The sequence below is a fragment of the Saccopteryx bilineata genome, chromosome 6 (assembly GCF_036850765.1).
Source record: "Saccopteryx bilineata isolate mSacBil1 chromosome 6, mSacBil1_pri_phased_curated, whole genome shotgun sequence".
NCBI lineage: Eukaryota > Metazoa > Chordata > Mammalia > Chiroptera > Emballonuridae > Saccopteryx > Saccopteryx bilineata.
The window spans coordinates 132291219-132309949 of record NC_089495.1 but is presented as its reverse complement, the minus strand read 5'-3'; the positions used below and the strand labels follow the sequence as shown (position 1 = coordinate 132309949).

The 18731-nt window shown below is 52.3% G+C and overlaps 1 long non-coding RNA gene across 1 annotated transcript in view; it reads right to left on the bottom strand.

The window, feature by feature from the left end:
* Positions 1-5409: 5409 nt before the first annotated feature.
* Positions 5410-18731, bottom strand: part of LOC136309582 (uncharacterized) — a 96881-nt gene continuing 83559 nt past the window's right edge. Inside the window, exons 5-6 of the long non-coding RNA XR_010726308.1 lie at positions 8076-8264; positions 5410-5799 (exon numbers count right to left, since the gene is read on the bottom strand). This is a non-coding gene — a long non-coding RNA (uncharacterized lncRNA). The remainder of the gene's footprint in view (positions 5800-8075; positions 8265-18731) is intronic.

Below are 18731 nucleotides of genomic sequence, written 5' to 3'. Positions count from 1 at the left end.
TGTACAACTATCAGGAATTTCACCTAAAATAATTTGTTTCTAAAAGTACATTCTGGGGCCTGACATGTGGTGCCGCAGTGGATAGAGCATCGACCTGGAATGCTGAGGTCACCAGTTCGAAACCCCGAGCTTGCCCTGTCAAGGAACATACAGGAAGCAACTATGAGTTGATAGAGGACTGCCACCTTTCACTCTCTCTCTCTCCTCTAAAATCAATAACTAAAATCTTAAAAAAACAAAACAAAAAGTGTATCCTGGGGAGAGGGCTGGAGGTGCGTCTGCCCATGTCCTCTGAAGGTTGGGCTTGTGAGACACAGGTCCCCCCACCCACAGATTAAGACAAGAACTGAGAGACCCACAGAGGATTCTCAAACCCGACCAGATGGATGTCCCAGACTCTCTCTCGTGGATTTGTTCCTCCAAGGGTGGACTCATGCAAAACTGGGGGCTTGGGGACACTTGGGTGGTTTGGCTAATGTAGACAGAGGCCACACTCTGGACGTCGGCCACACCTAGAACTCCCTCCCACCTGGATCTCCAGCCTTTTTCATCCCAGGTGGTTCCACAGAGTCTCTGCCGGCAACTGCAAATCTTTAAATTCCTATTTCGCGTCTTCCGTTCAGAAAGAAGCCGTATTTGCTAATCTTCTTCATAAACATGTATTACAATCTTGGGATTTTATCAAACCGTGTACACAAAGTAATTATAGAAAGAATAGCGCATTATTTGCATATCTAGTATTTAAAGGGTTACTTATGTAATTATTGAATGTAACTTAGAATAAGCTGTTTGGTTCCCTTTCATCGTGAGCCAAACATTGGGCTTTGAAAGGAATGCCTTTAAACTTCAATAATATAAAAGCACATGGTAATGTTAAGTTACAACTCTAGCTTAAGTGAGTCAGACATGAAAGTATTTATGACTGGGATTCTACGAGCAAGTTAACTTTAGACACTACTTTTTTTTTTTTTAAGAAGGCAAGTATCTATTGCCCTTGGTAGACACAGGATATTATCTCCATTAGGAGTTCTTGTGCTCCCGGCTTTTAGACAGCGTCCAGTCCGCCCTCACTCTTGTTGTTTTAAGCTCCCAGCATAACAAACCTCACCGCCGTCAGCACCTGGAACAGGTAAAAGCGGTGCCTTCATCATCGCCCCTCCAGACATTTGCTTTCCGAAACTCATACAGAGGGGAGGGGGAGGGATAAAAAAAGAAAAATGAAGGAGGCCATGAAAAGCCCCGCACATGAAAGAGAGAAAGGAATTAAATGTTGTTTTTTCCTGATGAAAAAGCAGATTGGGTCTCAGCCCTTTTCAAACCAGGCCAGGTGATGAGCATTTGTCCTGTCAAAAGCATTTTCCATGACAATGCGCTGTGACGGCAGGGATCAGCCCAGATTGAGAGGGACTGGGGACACTTCTCAGAGGCTGTAAGTAGGAGCCAGCTGAGTCCAGGAATCACTTCCACTGTCATCTCAAGAAGCTAGAGTTGGGGGCTCAGGCTACAGCTGAAACCCATACACAACTTGCACAATCATGCACACAGGCACACATGCATGCACATGCCCTCACAGATACTTATTCACACATACATGAGCACATGCACATGCACCCAGAGACACATACACAGGCATGCATGTGTACACAGATTCATGCTCACATCCATGAGTGTATACACACACACTCTCTGCGCTACTTAAAACATTTTCAACTTGAGTCTAAGCGCCAGAGAGAGGAGCACGGTTGAAAGGGACTGAACCTCAACTTTGATGTAAACACCCAGCTTTCTGGAGGGCAGCCATGGCTTTGATCCTACACAAGCTGTTGAGAATCAAGTGTCTTGAGTCCTGATCAGTTGAGTATAACAAATTTCACAGTGATTTCCAGTTTAAGGTAGCTTGCAGGTGACTCAGTGGGGTAGGATGACAAGGTGCACCATCTCAGGAATTCCTCAAGCTAATAGAGATATTTAAATAAATGTGCTGAGAAACTTGAAGCTATTTCCATGACAGTCACTTGACATCTGGTAATAACCTTTCATATTTTTCAAAGTATTTTCCCTTCCTTTTCAGATTTGCCAGGGAGCATTCCGTGCCCTGGGCTGTGCTGCTTTTACTATGTTAACTTCCCTTTCGACAAGGACGACATCAGGTGTGAGGAAAGAAACGCAGAGCTGGGGCTGGGTGCCCTGTTCTAGACTCACCACTCACGGTGCGATGTAGGGCAAGTGCTTTACCCATAAAAGAAAAAGGCAGAAGTAGAAGGTTCTAAGGTTCCTTGTTATTAAAATTACGGTATTGGGAAACAGTGATCAAATCGGGAAGGCAGCACAGGCCATCAGGTGATGAGCAGAGCTTGGGGTCCACATGGACTTCAGGCTGTCTGGGTCTCTCCTCAGCTTGTCATTTTGCGGTCAGGCTGAGAGGTGGGCAGGTGACTGGAGGCAGCCTGTGTGTGCCGCTCCTGCCCCTGGCCCCAGTGACAGTCTGTTGTGTCCAAGGAGTCACACATAGGACATGCTGAGCAGTGTTTGCTCTCCCCCCTGCAGGGCTGCTCTCGGTAAGAACTGCATGAGTTTGGCCACCATGTCCCACCAGAAAGAGTGATGCCTACTTGAGAATGAAGTCAAAATGGAAGAAGCCAGCTGATGGCCAGAGCTCTGACAATTATTTGGACAGCTGGACCCTGCAGGCCTGCAGCCCTGCCAGTGACCCTTGTGATGCTGCCACAGGGACCTCCCCTTGCTGTGGAGAGCTGCTTGAGCCATCAGCACCTCACTGGGGAAGTGGGAGAAGCTCCGTGCCAGTCCTGGGACAATGGGGAAGAGCAGAGGCCCCCCAGCAGAGGCACAGCCTGGGGTGCTCTGGGAGGACCAGAGAGAAGGGCATGTACCCCAGAGGGCAGGACTCCGTGGGCCTGAGGGTGGGGGAGGACACCCTGCTGCGGCCAGGCACTTCTCTGTAGGCCCCGTGCTCACAGACCTCAGAGCACAGACACCCTGCTTGTCACAGTCTCTGCCCCCAGACTGAACACTTAAAGCTTAAAAGGGCAGAACATGGGGAACTCGGTGTCCTCGCCATCTGACCTGCTGCACCCTCTGTGGTCCCTGAAGCCCCCGGGGCTCGTCGGTGACAGAGACTCCCAGACCCACCTGCTGGATCCTGAATGTCACCTCACCAGAACCCCAGGGCGACTCCAGCACACCACTGCCTGGCCAAGCTGCTTTCCCCGAGAGCCAGGAGCGCCTACAGCAAAACCTTACTCTCGTTGATTTCAAGGAGAGTGCTTTCCCTACCACTGCATAGGGAAAGTAGCACAGATGTCAGCCTGAAACTGGGTGGCCTTTGCAGGGACTTGGAAGATGGGCGTGGCAGGACCTGCGCTAGGCTGCACATGATCACCGCTCTGCTTGCCAGCCGCTCTCAGGCAGAGCCAGCACCTGTCTCCCACCGGCAGGGATGGGGAGCAAGCCCGAGGCCGGCTCTGCAAACGGCTGTGGTCACTGCTCTGCCCAGGTGGGCACTGTGCCCAGAGTGTGTGTGAGGCAGGTAGTCATGGCCACTGTTCCTTCTCCTGCTGGACCCGGGATAACAAGTGCTGGCAAGCCAGGGCCCAGTGTAGGCCGGATAGTGAAGGAGCCTGTGTGTGTGGGGAGGTGGGTGTGGGCCTGGATGGGACAGGGTGGGGGCACTGTGTCCCACCAGGAATGGTGGGGTGCAGAGAGCTGAACGCCGGTCAGCACCATGATGCCCACAGAGAGGCTTGAGCAGGACCCGGGGGCTGACCGAGGCTGTCCCAAGGCCTAAAAGGGGACACTAACCTCGGAGACTCTGCCCACAAAGGGTTCAGAACCCCACAGGGCTCCCTACCAGGGATGGCATCATATTTACTGACTTATGTTCACTTGGGGTCACTGCATTGCCCCTTCTCACCACCTTCCAAACTCGGGGAAGAAGGGAGCCATCATTGAAGCGGTCCTGGGCGGCTGCATCCACTACCCCTGTCCCGAGAGAGCAGGAAGCAGTCCCACCACAGGGGAGGGGGCAGCAGGAGGGTCCAACCTAGCATGCTCCTGCTACCAGGGTTCATGGTGTTCTGTGTCTACTCCCAGCCCGATGCTTGGTCCCGCCTCAGTTAAATCCTGTGATGGCCCAAGGCTCCTTCAAAGTGGTAAAGAGCACACCGTCCGGTGTGAGGGTCTCAGTCCTGAGGCTTTACAAGCCGTGTGACCTAGGCAGACACTCAAACACCCTGTGCCTTGGTTTCCCCACCTGTCAGTCCCCTGGAGCTAAGGTCGGCCCCCTCTGCTTAGGCCACACCTCAGCTGGGCACCAGGAAGCTCTGAGTAGGTGCTGGCTCTGCAGGGACTCGGGTCCAGGTGTCGTGTAGACACACAAGAAGAAAGTCTGCAATGTTTCCTGGGAAGCTGGGTTTATTGACCACACTGTCGACCCAGGGGCCGCAGGGCCGCAGAGCTGAGAAGCCCAGGCCATGCAGCATCCGCAGTGCTGGCCCGGCTCTCAGGTATCCTCTGTGTTCAGAGCCACCTGCATGGACCGGTGCTGGCCGCACTCATAGTTACTGGTCATCAACAGGCAGGAGGACAATGATCGTGAAGTTGAGGGCCGGCTGAGTGGTAAGGGGGTGGGAGTCCCCACATGTCTGAATTAAGGATGCCTTAAGCAGCAACGGGGCAGAGTCACTGTTGACTCATCTGAAACAGGTCTGATGTGGGAAGGGGCCTGCTGTGTTTCCGCCCAGCCGAGGTGGCACACGTGCTCCTGGAGGACGGACAACTGGGGAGAAGACAATCAGTGCCCTACGGTCAGGGTCCTGCAGTTCTGGGGACAGCAGCATCAGAACCTGCAGATGCACTGAGAGACATCTTGGCCGGCACAGTGGCCAATGGATACCTCCCTCTCGTCCAAGGGAAAGAGCCCAGCTTTTCTCCCTGCTGTGTCTGGGATCAAGTGACCAATGGCAGGGCAAGGCTAAGGGGAAGGGAGGCTGTCTGTTGCTAAGTCAGGGCATTGGGGCAGCTCCAAGGCCACCTCTGCTCCTGTGGCCGCAGCTGCCCAGCAGACCACGTCCCGGCCATCAGCTGCCATGTCCAAGGGGGCGTGCACACGGGCTTCTCCAGTTGGCTACAGGGGACCTGGGGCCCCGCTTCCAGCCCCACTGACAAGGCTGAGCTCAGGGACAAGAAGAGGGTGTGGGGAGAGACTGCCAGCCAAGGCAGGACCCGGGCTATGACCACGGTGACCATCACTGGGGTGATGGGCCCTCGTCCCCGAGCATGAGCAGGTCACTGTCCTTGAACTGTTCCATCCTGGACAACACAGAGGTGCACATCCAGGTAAAGCCCCGCTCTCCAGCTCCAGGGAAGGTGTGCACGGAGGACTGTGCCGAGGCCAGATCCTAAGGAAACTCCCCTCTGCGCCTAGGCTGGGTGCCTACCTCTGCCCAGCAGACATAGCTGGCGTGCAGACAGCCCATGCACCTCAAACATCATCAGGGCTGGCGTGGCTACCAAAACACTCCAAACCAGAGAGCCTGGTATGTGCAGGCAGGACACTTACTGGGCCTGGAATCAGAGCATCAGGAAATGGAACTCATCCTGGGACGTGACGCACGTGGAGTAAGAGAGACCTGGGTGAGAGCCAATGCACTTCTGAAGGGCTGACAGGAGACACGGACACAGTGGGCCTGAGTGGTGCAGACGGGCCCTGGAGCTGGGGACACGGGGCCTGGCCTTCAGGAAGGAGGTGGGGTGAGGACAGCAGGACTTCCCCGGGCACTCCTGGAAAATAATGTGTTCAAAACAGGTACCTGAGTAGGGACAGAGGCTCTGGAGGTGTCGGGGGATTTGCAGGAAAGAAAAATCTCCCTTTGTCCCTGAAACGGTGAAGACAAACTCACACTGCTCCCCAACTAGCATCAGACAGAATGGATGGATTGATGAAAATCCCCACCGTCTGCAGAAACCAGGCCCCAAATCCAACAGCACATCCAGTTAAACCTGCACAGGAATAGTGCATCGTTTAAAGTCTAGCAGCCAGTGCTCTGGGCATGTGCTGACCCTATGGGTGCAGTGGCCGTCCCGGAATTAGGGTGGGTATCTGCTGGACGTAGGTGCCTGCCGGGAAGCAAGGTTTCCCTGCAGTGAGCTGTGTGCCGTACCCCATGAGGCCATCCGTCCTCTGGTGTTTCCTCTGTCACTTGTCATAGCAGCTGTGGTCACGACCTACCAGGTGGATTTCGAAGCCCACTACTGGGTCACAACCCACTATTTTAAAAGTGAGGCTACAGAGGACACAGAAAGGAAGGTGCCAGCTCTTCAGAGACAGAAGGTGGTGAGACACACCCCGTGTTGTGTTCTCTGCTCACATCCAGTCTCCTCTCTGATGCAAGTGGCCATTCCTAAAGCTTAGGGACATGAAGGAACATGGGGGACAGCCTGCTTCCCATGTTGTGGCCATGACCCACCACACCAGCATGCCAGGACAGCATGGCTATTAACAGCACTCCTCCCTCCTTCCGTGTCCAGGTGATGACCACACGTCCACCCAGAGGGAAAGCCAGACGGGAGCTGGATGCTACAGCCCTGGGCTCCCCAGGGTCCCCCACTGTCTTGGAGAGCAGGTGTCATTCACATGTGACAGGAGCAAAGCCTGAGGCCCAGATGAGCCCCCTACCTCTCCGGAGGGTGTCCACCCTATGGCCCACAGCAGGCCCAGGACACAGGAGAGTGGGGGTGGAGAGGGAGGGATGGTGGGGGGAGGCCACACCAGGCCCGGGACCAGCCAAAGCAAGCTGCAGTGGCTGTGGAAGGGTGAAAGGCCAGCATGGCAGCCCTCCTGCCTGGCGCCTGTGCACAGTGGGTGCTCATCACACTCCGGGGATGGGACGGCAGGTTCTCAGGCTTGGGAGGAAGGGCTGCCTCTCTGTGCTCCACACCAGCTGTCCCCCAGGGCCCGCTTCCAGGCTCGAGGGTGCCGGGAAACTCGGCCTCTCTCCCCCATCGCCACACCTACCACCTTGCGTGCCCACCGCCCCAGTGGCTGGATCTCTGGCCTTTGAAGCTGAGGTGAGGAGCCCTGCAGGCCCAGGGGCTCTGCCTTCAAAGGCCTAGTGCTGGGATTTCCCAGGACTGAGGGGCCCAGAGGCAGGGGAGGGCGGCCGGGGAACTCCGGGGAGCTGAGAGCTGGGGGTTCCCAGGCACTGGGCCTTCGTACCAGGGCCAGAGCCACCCAAAGACGCCCCAGGAGATACCATCTGGGAAGGCGAGGTGAAGGCCGCCTTCACCAAAGCAGCCCCAGCCATTGTCCAGCCCTCAGATGAGAGAGCTGTGCATAATGTTGTATGTGTTGTCCTGAGTGTCCAAGGGGATAAGACTAGAGAAAGCAACGGGGGTTCCCAGTATGACAAAATATCATGGGGCCACAGGGAGCCATGTTTACCTATTTCAAAACTATAAAACCCCAGGGTTGGGAAGGATTGGAAGAAACAGGCACCTTCACACACGGCCACAACACAGGAAGGCCTCCTTCACCGCCATCACCCAGCCATTCGGTCACTCCTGGACGCATCCTCCCCCAGGTCCCTGCTGCCCCAAGCCTCCTGACAGCCCCGTCCTGAGACCTGTGCTCCGCTCTCTCCCACCTGCGTCCACGTCACCTCCAGGGACAGAAGTTTTGGTCTTTTTGAGGGTTGACCCAGGCCGGGTCTCTGGTCACCTGCTCTATCTCAGGGGCAACCCCACCTGCTTGCTGTGAGTCCCACGTGGGGTCTCCTCTCCTCAGCTGCCCCTTGTGAACCCAGGGTCATTGTGTCTGCAGGGCCAGCTGCCAGCATGGGTCAGAGGGCACTGGTGACCCAGCTGCGGCTGGGCAGATGGGCGCAGGGAACAGGCCACACAGGTCTGCCTGGTGCACCACAGAGGCCTTGCAGACTGAGAAGAATACTGTCACCTTGATGAGCTGTGTCCTCTCTCCTCTGGAAGTCGCAGGAGCCCATCCACCAGAGAGTGAGTGGAACCTGCCTGTTTGCAGCTAGTGGAGAGTGGATGGCACCTACCATGAGAAAACCGGGCTCCAGCCTGTCCCTTCTCCCAACCGCAAGCAGACACTGCACCTTCTCTGTTCTTGGTAAGAAAGTGCCTTCTTCACCAGATGTGTGAGTGTGAGGCGGGGGCGCCTCCAGGTCGTCAGAGTGTGAGAGTCACCTGTGCAGGGACCCCATCGTCAGCGCCATTTATGTCCAGACCTGAAGAACAAGGAAAAACACAGAATGAGCGAGCCTTTCCTGTCACCCACGTTTAACACGAGCATTTTCTTATTAAAATGTTAATTCAGAACGTGCTGTGCTGAGCATGTCACCGACCGACACTGAAATGCTCGTCTCCACCAGGGACGCGGAGCCAGCATGCCTGTCCCTGTGGGAGGCTGTGTTCTTGTCACCCACACAGTGGCTGCTGGTGGCCCCAGAGGCCCTATGCAGGGACAGGCTCTCAGGAGAAGCCCCAGAAGAAAATTGTTTTGAAGTGGGGGGGGGGGAGGGCACAGGAAAGTCTATAGCCGCCAGCTCCAACACTGAGGGCCGCTCTGCAACGCCTCCGCCCAGCCCCATTCAAGCCCTGTCTCTGCCTGCTGCCGTATCCACACTCCCCGCCCCACAGGGTTAGCATCTGTCTGTCCACCTGCCCTAATAACCTCTGTTAGAGCCAGGCCCTCCCAGCCCAGCACCCCTCCTTTCTGCCACCAAGTCTGCAGAAGAGCCACCAGCATCCACAGTACCATGCTGGCTCCAGTGTTCACCTGGGAAGTGCGGGGACAGAGCTGCATGTGGCCTATGTCAGAGTCACAGCAAGTCCCAGGTCCTCCTGGGGAAAAACCATGCCCACGCTGCACCCACCAACTCACTACAGCAATGGTGTTCCACTCAACCATAGGAGATGGTCAAGTGGCAGGCAGTACATGATGGTACTGCCCAGGCCAGCCTTGTCCTCAGCTGCAGGCCCCACAGCCCAAAGAAAACACCCAGGACACCCAATGTCAAGGTGACCAGCAGCCCCAGCCATTGTCCAGCCCTCAGATGAGAGGGCTGTGCATAATGTTGTATGTGTTGTCCTGAGTGTCCAAGGGGATAAGACTAGAGAAAGCAACGGGGGTTCCCAGTATGACAAAATATCATGGGGCCACAGGGAGCCATCTTTACCTATTTCAAAATTATAAAACCCCAGGGTTGGGAAGGATCGGAAGAAACAGGCACCTTCACACACGGCCACAAAACAGCCATACTCTGAAAGCCACCAGACACTGGACACAATGCTGAAACTATCCATCAACACCTAAGGGACTTGTCCAAGGACTCTGCAGAAAGCCCAGTGTGACAACGATAGAGGTCACTGCAGCCTTGTTACACATACAGGCAATGAACAACTAAAGGCGTAAAATGACCCAGACACTTGATCGGATGAAAAAATGCACACGATAAAACAATCAGAAAACCAGCTCTCACTATGGTCTCATTACAAGGAAAATTCCTGCAATGTGTATGAGCCAAAGGGAAGGCGGAAACATATCAAAGATGTTGCTCCCCAGTCATGGAGTGCAGGCTAATTTTATTGTTTTTTTATCTCATTGCCATAATCTAAATTTTAACTTTAACTTTTCTACAGTAAAACTTTTTTTTTTAAGTTTTTCTTTTCTTTTCTTTATTTATTTTTTTTATTCATTTGGGGGGGGGGCTGGAAGCATCAACTCCCATATGTGCCTTGACCAGGCAAGCCCAGGGTTTCAAACTGGCGACCTCAGCATTTCCAGGTCGACGCTTTATCCACTGCACCACCAAAGGTCAGGCCTCTACAGTAAAACTTTTAATTTTATCTATCCATCCTCCACCCCTCGATCCATCATCCATCCATTCATCAACCATTCATCATCCGTCCTCCATCCATCCATCCATGCCAGTGATTTTCGATCTTTTTCATTTTCATGGCACACATAAACCAATTACTGAGATTCTGTAGCACCAAAAAATATTTTTTCCTATGTGACAAAAATATATATAATTTTGATTCATTCACAACCAGACAGCTGTTACTGTGTTGGCTGTCGTCTTTTTTTATTTATTTATTTAACAATCTAAGGGAAAAGAAGTCAATGCCCCTGAACAGTCAGGCATTGGCATGTTTTAAAAATTCTTGCTGCACATGGGTTAGAAATCGCTGGTCTGTCCAATAAATTTCCATGGTGGGGCAATAGTCGTCAAGGGGCATGAAGTTTCAGTTATGAAGATGAGTAATTTCTGGGGAATCTAACATATAACAGTGTAGTCAGAATGAAAATATTCTCTTGTGTACTTGCACTCTACTAAGAAAGTAGAGCTTAATCACTACCACCAAAGAGAAAGCAGTAACTAAGGAGATGGTGGGTTAATTAGCTTGATTGTGGTATTTCACAATGTATGCGTGCATCAAATCATCAGGGTGTGCACCTTCAATGTATACAGTTTTCATGGACAATTATTCTTTAATAAAGCTAGAAATGACTACGAGTTCCCACTGTGTCCAGCCCTGGGACTTCGAGGGCCTGTTGTCTGCAGCCCTTGTTACAGTGAGCTAATGCCATTCTAACCCGGCACAGGTCAGCCGTCACCACAGTACTGGTGGGCAGGCTGGCTCCAGCATCACCCTCTAACCCTCCTTCAGTCAGACACAAGACCCCAACTCTCAGACATCACAGTGAGCACAAGGGCGAAATGACATGTCCAACCCCAGCCGGCTGGAAGTGTGGCTGAAACTAATAACCCGTGAAATCTATTAGTCTAGAAACGAGAACCAGGCAACATAAATCAGGTGCTAATTACAGGCTGTTGCCGAGAGCAGAGGGGAGCGTACCCAGAAAGCCCGGCCCCACTGCCATGCACCTTCTCGGGGACGGGTCCATTACACCTGCCGGTCCTCCACGTGTGGACTCACAGGACTGTTATGTAAATTACAGAGAGAGGACTTGGAGTTCCCCTGAAATGTATAGGAACGTGTCATATCTCATTATTAAATGCAAGAGCAGTCCAACCACGTTCCCCAAACTGTTTATACTCCGAGGGAGAAGGCACCACCCTCCTTGTTAACTCTGACTCATTGGGAAGCAGAAGCCAAGAACCTGGGCAAGGACACAGTGATGTCATGACCAGACCAGCTGTGAAAGTCACGGGGACCATGGCAAGTTGTCCTGGGTGAGGGTCACCTGGGGAAAAACCCACCCTCACTTCTAGAACTAGATTTCCAGACTTAATATCAATCCTGTGAATAAAAATAACAGAAATGAAGAACGAGACACCTTTCATCATGTGCTTACTGTGCACCAATACTGGACCAGGCGGTTTCTGTGTTACGTCATTCAACCCTGGCAGCGCCAGGAGGATCCCACTATGTGCATTGTACAGGTGGGGACCTGCACCCGGACCTCAATAACACACTGGACCAGCACACTAGCAGCAAGGTGCGAACCAAGGGTGGTCTGATTCCCCCTCTTTGTCCCCAGGTGTCCTAACTGTCCTCCAGAGAACACCTGTTAACAGGTATTCCTCGGAACATGGGGAGGTGCCGTAGTAAATGCAGTTAAATAGGTCCTCAACATACCCACATTTCTTTGGGGTAGGTCTGTGACCAGGCCGACTGTTCCCTGCATTTCTCTTCCCTTCCACATTGATATGAATGAATACTATTTTCCAAAACAGATTTAGTTTTCAAATCCTCAGAGACAAGGAAACTCGCCTTTCTGTGGCGCTCTGTTGGTCCATTTAAATGGTGGGTGCATTTCCCCAAAGAGAGAACCAATAGACACCTCCTCATCCCGGTGCTTGTTGTGACGGGGACAGTGGACCGTCCTTAGGACCCTAGGGCATATTAGGACAAGGTGCAGGGGCCCGACCCACAGAAACCCATGGGGAAGTGGTAGGCCATCAAATTTCCGGAGAGCTCACATGACACCTATTCCCGAGGGACTGGTGTCCCAATCACTTCTGTTTGTGTCAAGAGTCACTCCTCTGCCCGAGGAAGACTTGCCATGAAGGGGGGCCCTCTACCTCCCTGCTCTTGGCAATGGACCAGCAGGTAGGACCAAGGCGTGCATGCACATTTTTCTGGGTTTGTTTTCCTGGTTTTTAAAGTCTCCCAACACCCACTCATTAGTCGCTTGTGCCAATGAATTACAAAGTTAAGAAACTGTTTAGTTTCATCACAGATTTGTTCCAAGAAACGGCACCTCCCCGCAGACAAATGTGCAGCCGGGGTGGGGGCAGGGAGGCGTCTGTGGGGCCGTGTGCATGTCACACACATGCCGAGTGGCTCCTCGCCCGCCGTCCAAGCTCCCAGGTACTCCTCTCCAAGGCTGTACATTTGCTGCTTTTCCAAACATGAGCGCAGTCACTGCGCAGACATGATCAGGAGAAAGCCCTTTTCTTATGAAGCGAAGGCAGGTGTCTGACTTCCCATCCACCGGACAGGAAGTGCACTCAAGACACTTGAACATCTCCACGCCTGAGAGCCGGCTGAGCCTGTCACTCCTCCCCTGCCAGGAGGTGATGGTGGTGACAAATGCAGTGCAGCCAGACGCGGTGTGGGCCGACACGGGGCAGCGTCCCGTCGGGGCCCCAAGTGGACTCAGACCGTGAAAGGCCAGGGAAGTGCTGAAAGCCCGTGGTGGAGTGAACACTAACGTGAAAGCCACTTCCTGCCACGCAAACCTGAAGCCAAGGACCACCACGTGCCGAGACCAGGCCTGAGACCAGGGACGACACTAGCCTGAACCTGCTCCCCACAGCGCAGAGCGCATTACAGCGAAAAACTAGCTTATGCATTCGAGGGCTCTTTCATTCCTGACTGAAGTTTCAGTGTTCTCTCCAGAGACGGCATGGGGGTCAAGGAGGGGGATTAAAAAATTAACAGTAGTAAGAATCTGCTTTTACTCCGGGATATAAAGTGGTTTAATAAAGGAGTGGGGATTTTTTCTGCAACGTGTGTATGAAGACAGCCTGGGTGACAGGAATGTCACCTTCATCTCTGACAAGAAGGGGTTGCGGGCCCTCGGAAAGTGACAGGGACTCTCTGAAAGTCCTGTGTGTGATGTTAAGTGTGCTGTTATCTAGATGGTAGATGTGGGGGTTCTGTTCTGTCTGCTGCCTTTTTCTGTTCTCACAATTAACGTTGAGCCAGCATGAGTGTATAATTTTTAAATTTTACCTTGAAATCATGTCACCCACTCAGTGAATGGGGTTGGAACTTGGGAATGAAACTGCCTTCTATAACCATGATATGTACAGACAAATCACAACAGGTACAGTCTCAGTCCCCTAAAAAGGCAGAAGTGTCCTGTGGCCAGAGGGACCTGTGATAACAGGTGACGGAGAGACCAGCACACCCAGCTCAGCAGGAAGCTGCCCAGCCCCACCGAGCCATGGGGAGTTGCTTCAGGAGGGACCCCATTTCAGAAGGAGCCAACCCTCGTGACATGGTGGCTTGCTGTGTACCCTGAACGGCAGGCCACTCTTGACCCTACGTACCCTGAAGAAGGGGGCAAGACTGACAGACTGCAGGAGCTGTCTGCCCACTGAGACACCTCCAGCAAGCAGGTCCCCACCAGACGGCCCAGGGCCTCCCAGCAAAGGCAGGAGTGTGAGCCAATTGTGGTCTTCATGGTCATGTCAGAGCTTCACGTTCCAAGCTGTCTACCCAGCTCGCCTGCCACTCCGCAGATGAGCCTTCAGGCCATTTACCAGCCTCTCATAAGATGGCCTTGCCTCCCACCCCTGGGGAGAGAGCAAGCGAACCCACAGCTCACTTTCTGCTGTGATGCCCAGAGCCTTACACACGACAGCCCCCTCACAGTCTGAGGCCAATGGTCAGCAGTCACTGCGCGCGCTCACAGTCAGGCCAGGCAGGTTACTCACACCGTGAGGAACAGCAAGAGGAAAACACTTCCAGAGGGGCTGCTGGCATGTGCTGCATTCTCAGAAGGAAGTTTCCCCAAGGGAGGCTTTCCTGGGAGAGGGGCAGTACTACATGCTGGTCACCCACTAGTTCTTCAACAGGTCGTGGCCGCCAGCCCTCTGCTCCTCTGCTATAGGTCACATGTGCATGTGTACATGCATACACACACATGAGTGAACATCTATAAACACGCATACCTATAAACACATGCATGCAAACACAAACATACACATATGGACATATATACATATACAAACACCTGTGAACACCTACATAAACCTATATACATATACATATAAACACATATACACATACATGCATAAACATACACTCATATAAAGTTATATACACTTGCACATGCACGTACACACCGCAGTGTTCCATTCTAGCAGAGCCCACCACACAGAGCCTTACACACACAGATAAGCACACATGCCGATGTGCAGGAAAGCTTTATCTGATGCATAAAGAACTTGACTCTAGAGATGAATATTGACCATTTTCCCGAAGGCTTTCATGCAAATTAACACTTTAGCCTTGGATGCAGCACACCAAGTGGCACTGAACAGATGATCACTGCCTGTGAGTCTGTGGGTGCAGGGCGAGCAGAGGACATGAGCTCCCCAGTGGTGACGTCTCCTTTGACGTAGAAAAGAAGTGGGAATGGCAGAGCCCACATTTCCCGCTCCCTGAGTTTGAGGAGGGAACACGGTCCCCAGGGAGATGAGCGATGACCTCAGCGGAAGGTGGGCATCCCTGTGAATTAACTGGCAAGGGCAGGCTCAGAGGGGAATTAAACTATGCTTAAGTCTGAGGCTGCTCAGAGCCCAAGCACTCGGAAAGGTAAGATCCCACCCCATTAACAGGAAATGCAGAGCCAATTAAACAGATTATCAAATAAATGTCACGGTGAAAACTGCAGTCTGTCAGGCCCCAAAGCCAGAGAGGTGACATGGGGTACCTGTTGTGATTTGTCTGTACATATCATGGTTATGGAAGGCAGTTTCATTCCCAAGTTCCAACCCCATGGCTCAAGCCACCATCCGCTCACCTGTTCAAAGCCAGCCAAAGAAACCCCCATTTCTCATGACCTGCTGACCCAAGAGGGACACGTGGAGCCCTGCGAGGTGGGCCCCGGGGCACTCCTTGAATTCATCACTCCAGTCATTCCCTGTTTGCGTGCCCTCCAGTTATCAATAAACAAACATGCACTAAGCAGTGAATTGGTTAGTTCACTCGTCAGCTGGTTTTGCCAGAGATCACGGTGGGTCTGGTGACTTTGTGTTAGACTCCATGCTAAACAGACGTTCCTGAAAGACCACTGTGAGCCTGTGGTTCACGACAGGAAACAAGGTATCAGAGCAGCTGTGGGGCTGGGTGCACACAGCGACCTGGCTCTCACTGTCTGAAGGCAGATCTGACTCAGGGAACCACCATCTGCCGGACCACAATGCAGCTCCCAGGGGCACGCCGTCTTGGGAAGGAGAAACACAAGCACCCAGGTCCGGGGTTGTGGAGGCCATGGGCAGGTCTCAGTTTACAAATCACACCCTAATTGTCATCAGTGAAGAGCCTGTCAATGTGACCTTTACCCTTCGAAGAATGTCCAGGAAAGAGAAGACTGGGAGAGACATAAGAAACCAAACAAGGGGGACCAAATAGTTTGCATTCCCCAGGGTGACCATCAACCGGGCAGACAAAGCCCTGGAAACTGTCTGAGCAGGACTGGAGAAGTGCCCCCACCAGCTGGAGTCCTCGCCTGCTAACAGCCCAGCAGTCAGTCCCCAAACACAGGAAACAGCCTTTCTGATGCTGACTGCAGAACCACCTGACTTCTTAGCCGGAAGTGCAGAGACATGCTATCAATAGGTAAGAGGAAGAAAAAGACTGAGGTGTGTTTTTTAAAAATGCACCATGGCCCATGAGTTTTGCCCCAGTGACTTCTTTTTTCTGAGCGTGTTTTCTTCCCCATAAAGTAAGTTTGATCAACCGTGCCACCTCTGAAAGATGCAGGACATACTGTGCACAGTGACAACCCACAGATATTCAACCAGTGCCAGTGTTCTCCTCTGCCCTCAGTCAGTGTCTGTGTCCACATCCCATCCCTGGTTCTCACTGAATGTGGGACATCTGGCACCTGCATGTCATGCAGAGCTCCAGCTGTGACTCAGCCCCCTCCTCTCTGAAGCAGGCATCTCACCCACTTTGCTGGTCTGAGCAAAACCAGCCGCTTAAGGAAGCTTGAGTGCCTGTGTCCTGTTGGGCATCCCCAGCAACACGAAGGGAAGAAAAGAAGACAGGTACGTATTAGATGCCATGTACCCATGTGTGCACCTAGAGCTGCCTGATTGAGCTAGCAAGTGCTGAAGCTGGGATTAGAACCCAGGTTTCCACATTAAACCCCTTGTGTGGGGTTCTTGAACTGAGTCCCCTGTTCACGCAGCACTGAGCAAGAAGGCCACCTGCAACCCCAATAAATATTCTGCACCATGACAGCTCCTGAGGCCAGAGGCTGGTTTAAACCTTATACACGTTTAAATTAAATCTATGTTTGATTTGTATATCTATATACGGGTGTCCATTTATAGCTAAGTGTAAGGGTTTAAATACAGACATCAGAGGTCAGGGACACTGGGCTCAATTCCCGTCGTCCGCACTCCTCCGGGAACCCTGCCACCAGATGATGGAACAATGAGCCTTTGGCCCGTGGCCAAGAAATAACCTCTGTCTTCTCCTTGAGAGTCTCCAGGGACAAACATGCTGACTCACAGCGAGCTGCCAGGAAGACCCACTCTTGAAGGTTGTCTTTATGCAGGTGGTCAGACCCTGGAGGGCAACTCCCCACTGGACTGGTATGACCCTGGGTTCCGCCAGTCCAGGCAGGAGCACCGACCGGCAGGATCAGGGCCTGGTCCGGTGCCGGCTGTCCCAAGTAGCCAGGGGACTTGGGGCAAATCTCATCTCATCTCTGGGATCCAGTTTTCCCATCTGAGAAATCTCTTCAATCTTCCCCAAGTCCGAAATCATGTCACTGAAGTCCAACAGCTTTCACTGACTCAGTCCAAACATCTGTGGGCTCGAATTCACGAACCGTGAGGTTGCCTGATGACACGCAGGACGCCCTGTGGGAACGCGCTCAATGCGATATTGAGGCAGGCTAACCGAGTGCATCATTGTATATCTGAACTTCAGACCCAGTGGGATGCCCTGGGTGCTTACTTCCTGAACATGGTAACCCTACTTGGGGCCACACCCAACCTGCTGCTTGTTTTTAAAATGAAGTTTCAATGGAACACAGCCAGGCATTCGGTCGCCTACCCACTGTCACACAGGGACAACAGAGCTGAGCAGTTTTGAGAAAGATCGTCTCAGCCACAGAGTGTATTTACTGCCCAGCCGTTCACAAATAAAGGTTTTTCTGATCCCTGATTTTTTTTTAATTTATTTATTGATTTGAGAGAGAGAGAGAAACAGCAATTCATTGTTCCACTTACTTGTGCATCCAGTGGTTGATTCTTGTAAGTGCCCTGACTGGGGATCAAACCTATAACCTTGGCATATGAGTTGGTTGGGACAATGCTCCAACCAACTGAGCTACCCACCCAGGGCCTCTAATCTCTGATTTAAATGTGTATCATGTACAAAACTGACCCAAATGGTGACTTTGTGTCCATAACCCTCAATCTGACTTATGAGCAGATGCTTCAAGCACAGTTGTTTAATGTCCCCCTCCCCACAGACAGAAGATAAGCTCTCGACACTGGTGTCCCATACACCAGTGGTCCCCATCCCCTGGGCCACAGACCAGTACCAGTCCATGGGCCATTTGGTACTGGTTCGCAGAGAAAGAATAAATAACTTACATTATTTCTGTTTTATTTATATTTAAGTCTGAATGTTTTATTTTTAAAAAATGACCAGATTCCCTCTGTTACATCCGCCTAAGACTCACTCTTGATGCTTGTCTCGTAAGTTCAACAATTATATTTAAAAATACCACAGTTTTTATGCCGGTCGCATAATTTTATTTTGTGCATTTATCCGTCCCACCCTAAAGACCGGTCGTGAAAATATTTTCTGACATTAAACCGGTCCGTGGCCCAAAAAAGGTTGGGGACCACTGCCATACACCATCAGACCGCTCACCGTCCCCAATCCCACATACACCAGGGCAATCCACGCACAGGTGCAAACTCACAGACAAGTGTGCATTTCTGCCGTGGCCTGGTACGTGCACGGAGCCAGTGGCGCAGGTTGGGTGTGGACCTTGGAGCTGCAGCATCAATGCCATGGAGACCTGAAGAATCCCAACCCTGGAATGCACCTTCCACACCACATCAGCCGTCCTGAAGGAAGCTAAGGCGGCCCTGGCGATCAGGAACCCGCTACAGGACCCGCATCCCAGACAACGCTCTTCCTTGTTAGAATCACGTCCTCAGGAAAGACGAAGAGTGTTGGTTCCCAGTAAGGACCGCCCAGTGGGTAACTTGGTTCAATAAGCAAATGTTTTTCACAGGCCACAGCCGATGCTTCGGACTTCCATGACACAACAAAACATCCTCTGGGTTTCTTGGGGTCAAAGGACGAGGACGACATCGAAGCCCAGAATCACATGTGCTCCTTTGACCTGCCTTAAACCCTTATTGAAAGTTCTCCCAGGGTCTTTGAAAAGGCTGCAAAGAAACCTCAAGATGGGTCTCATTCCTTCATTCCAAAGGAAGAATAGGAAGCTTTCTTAA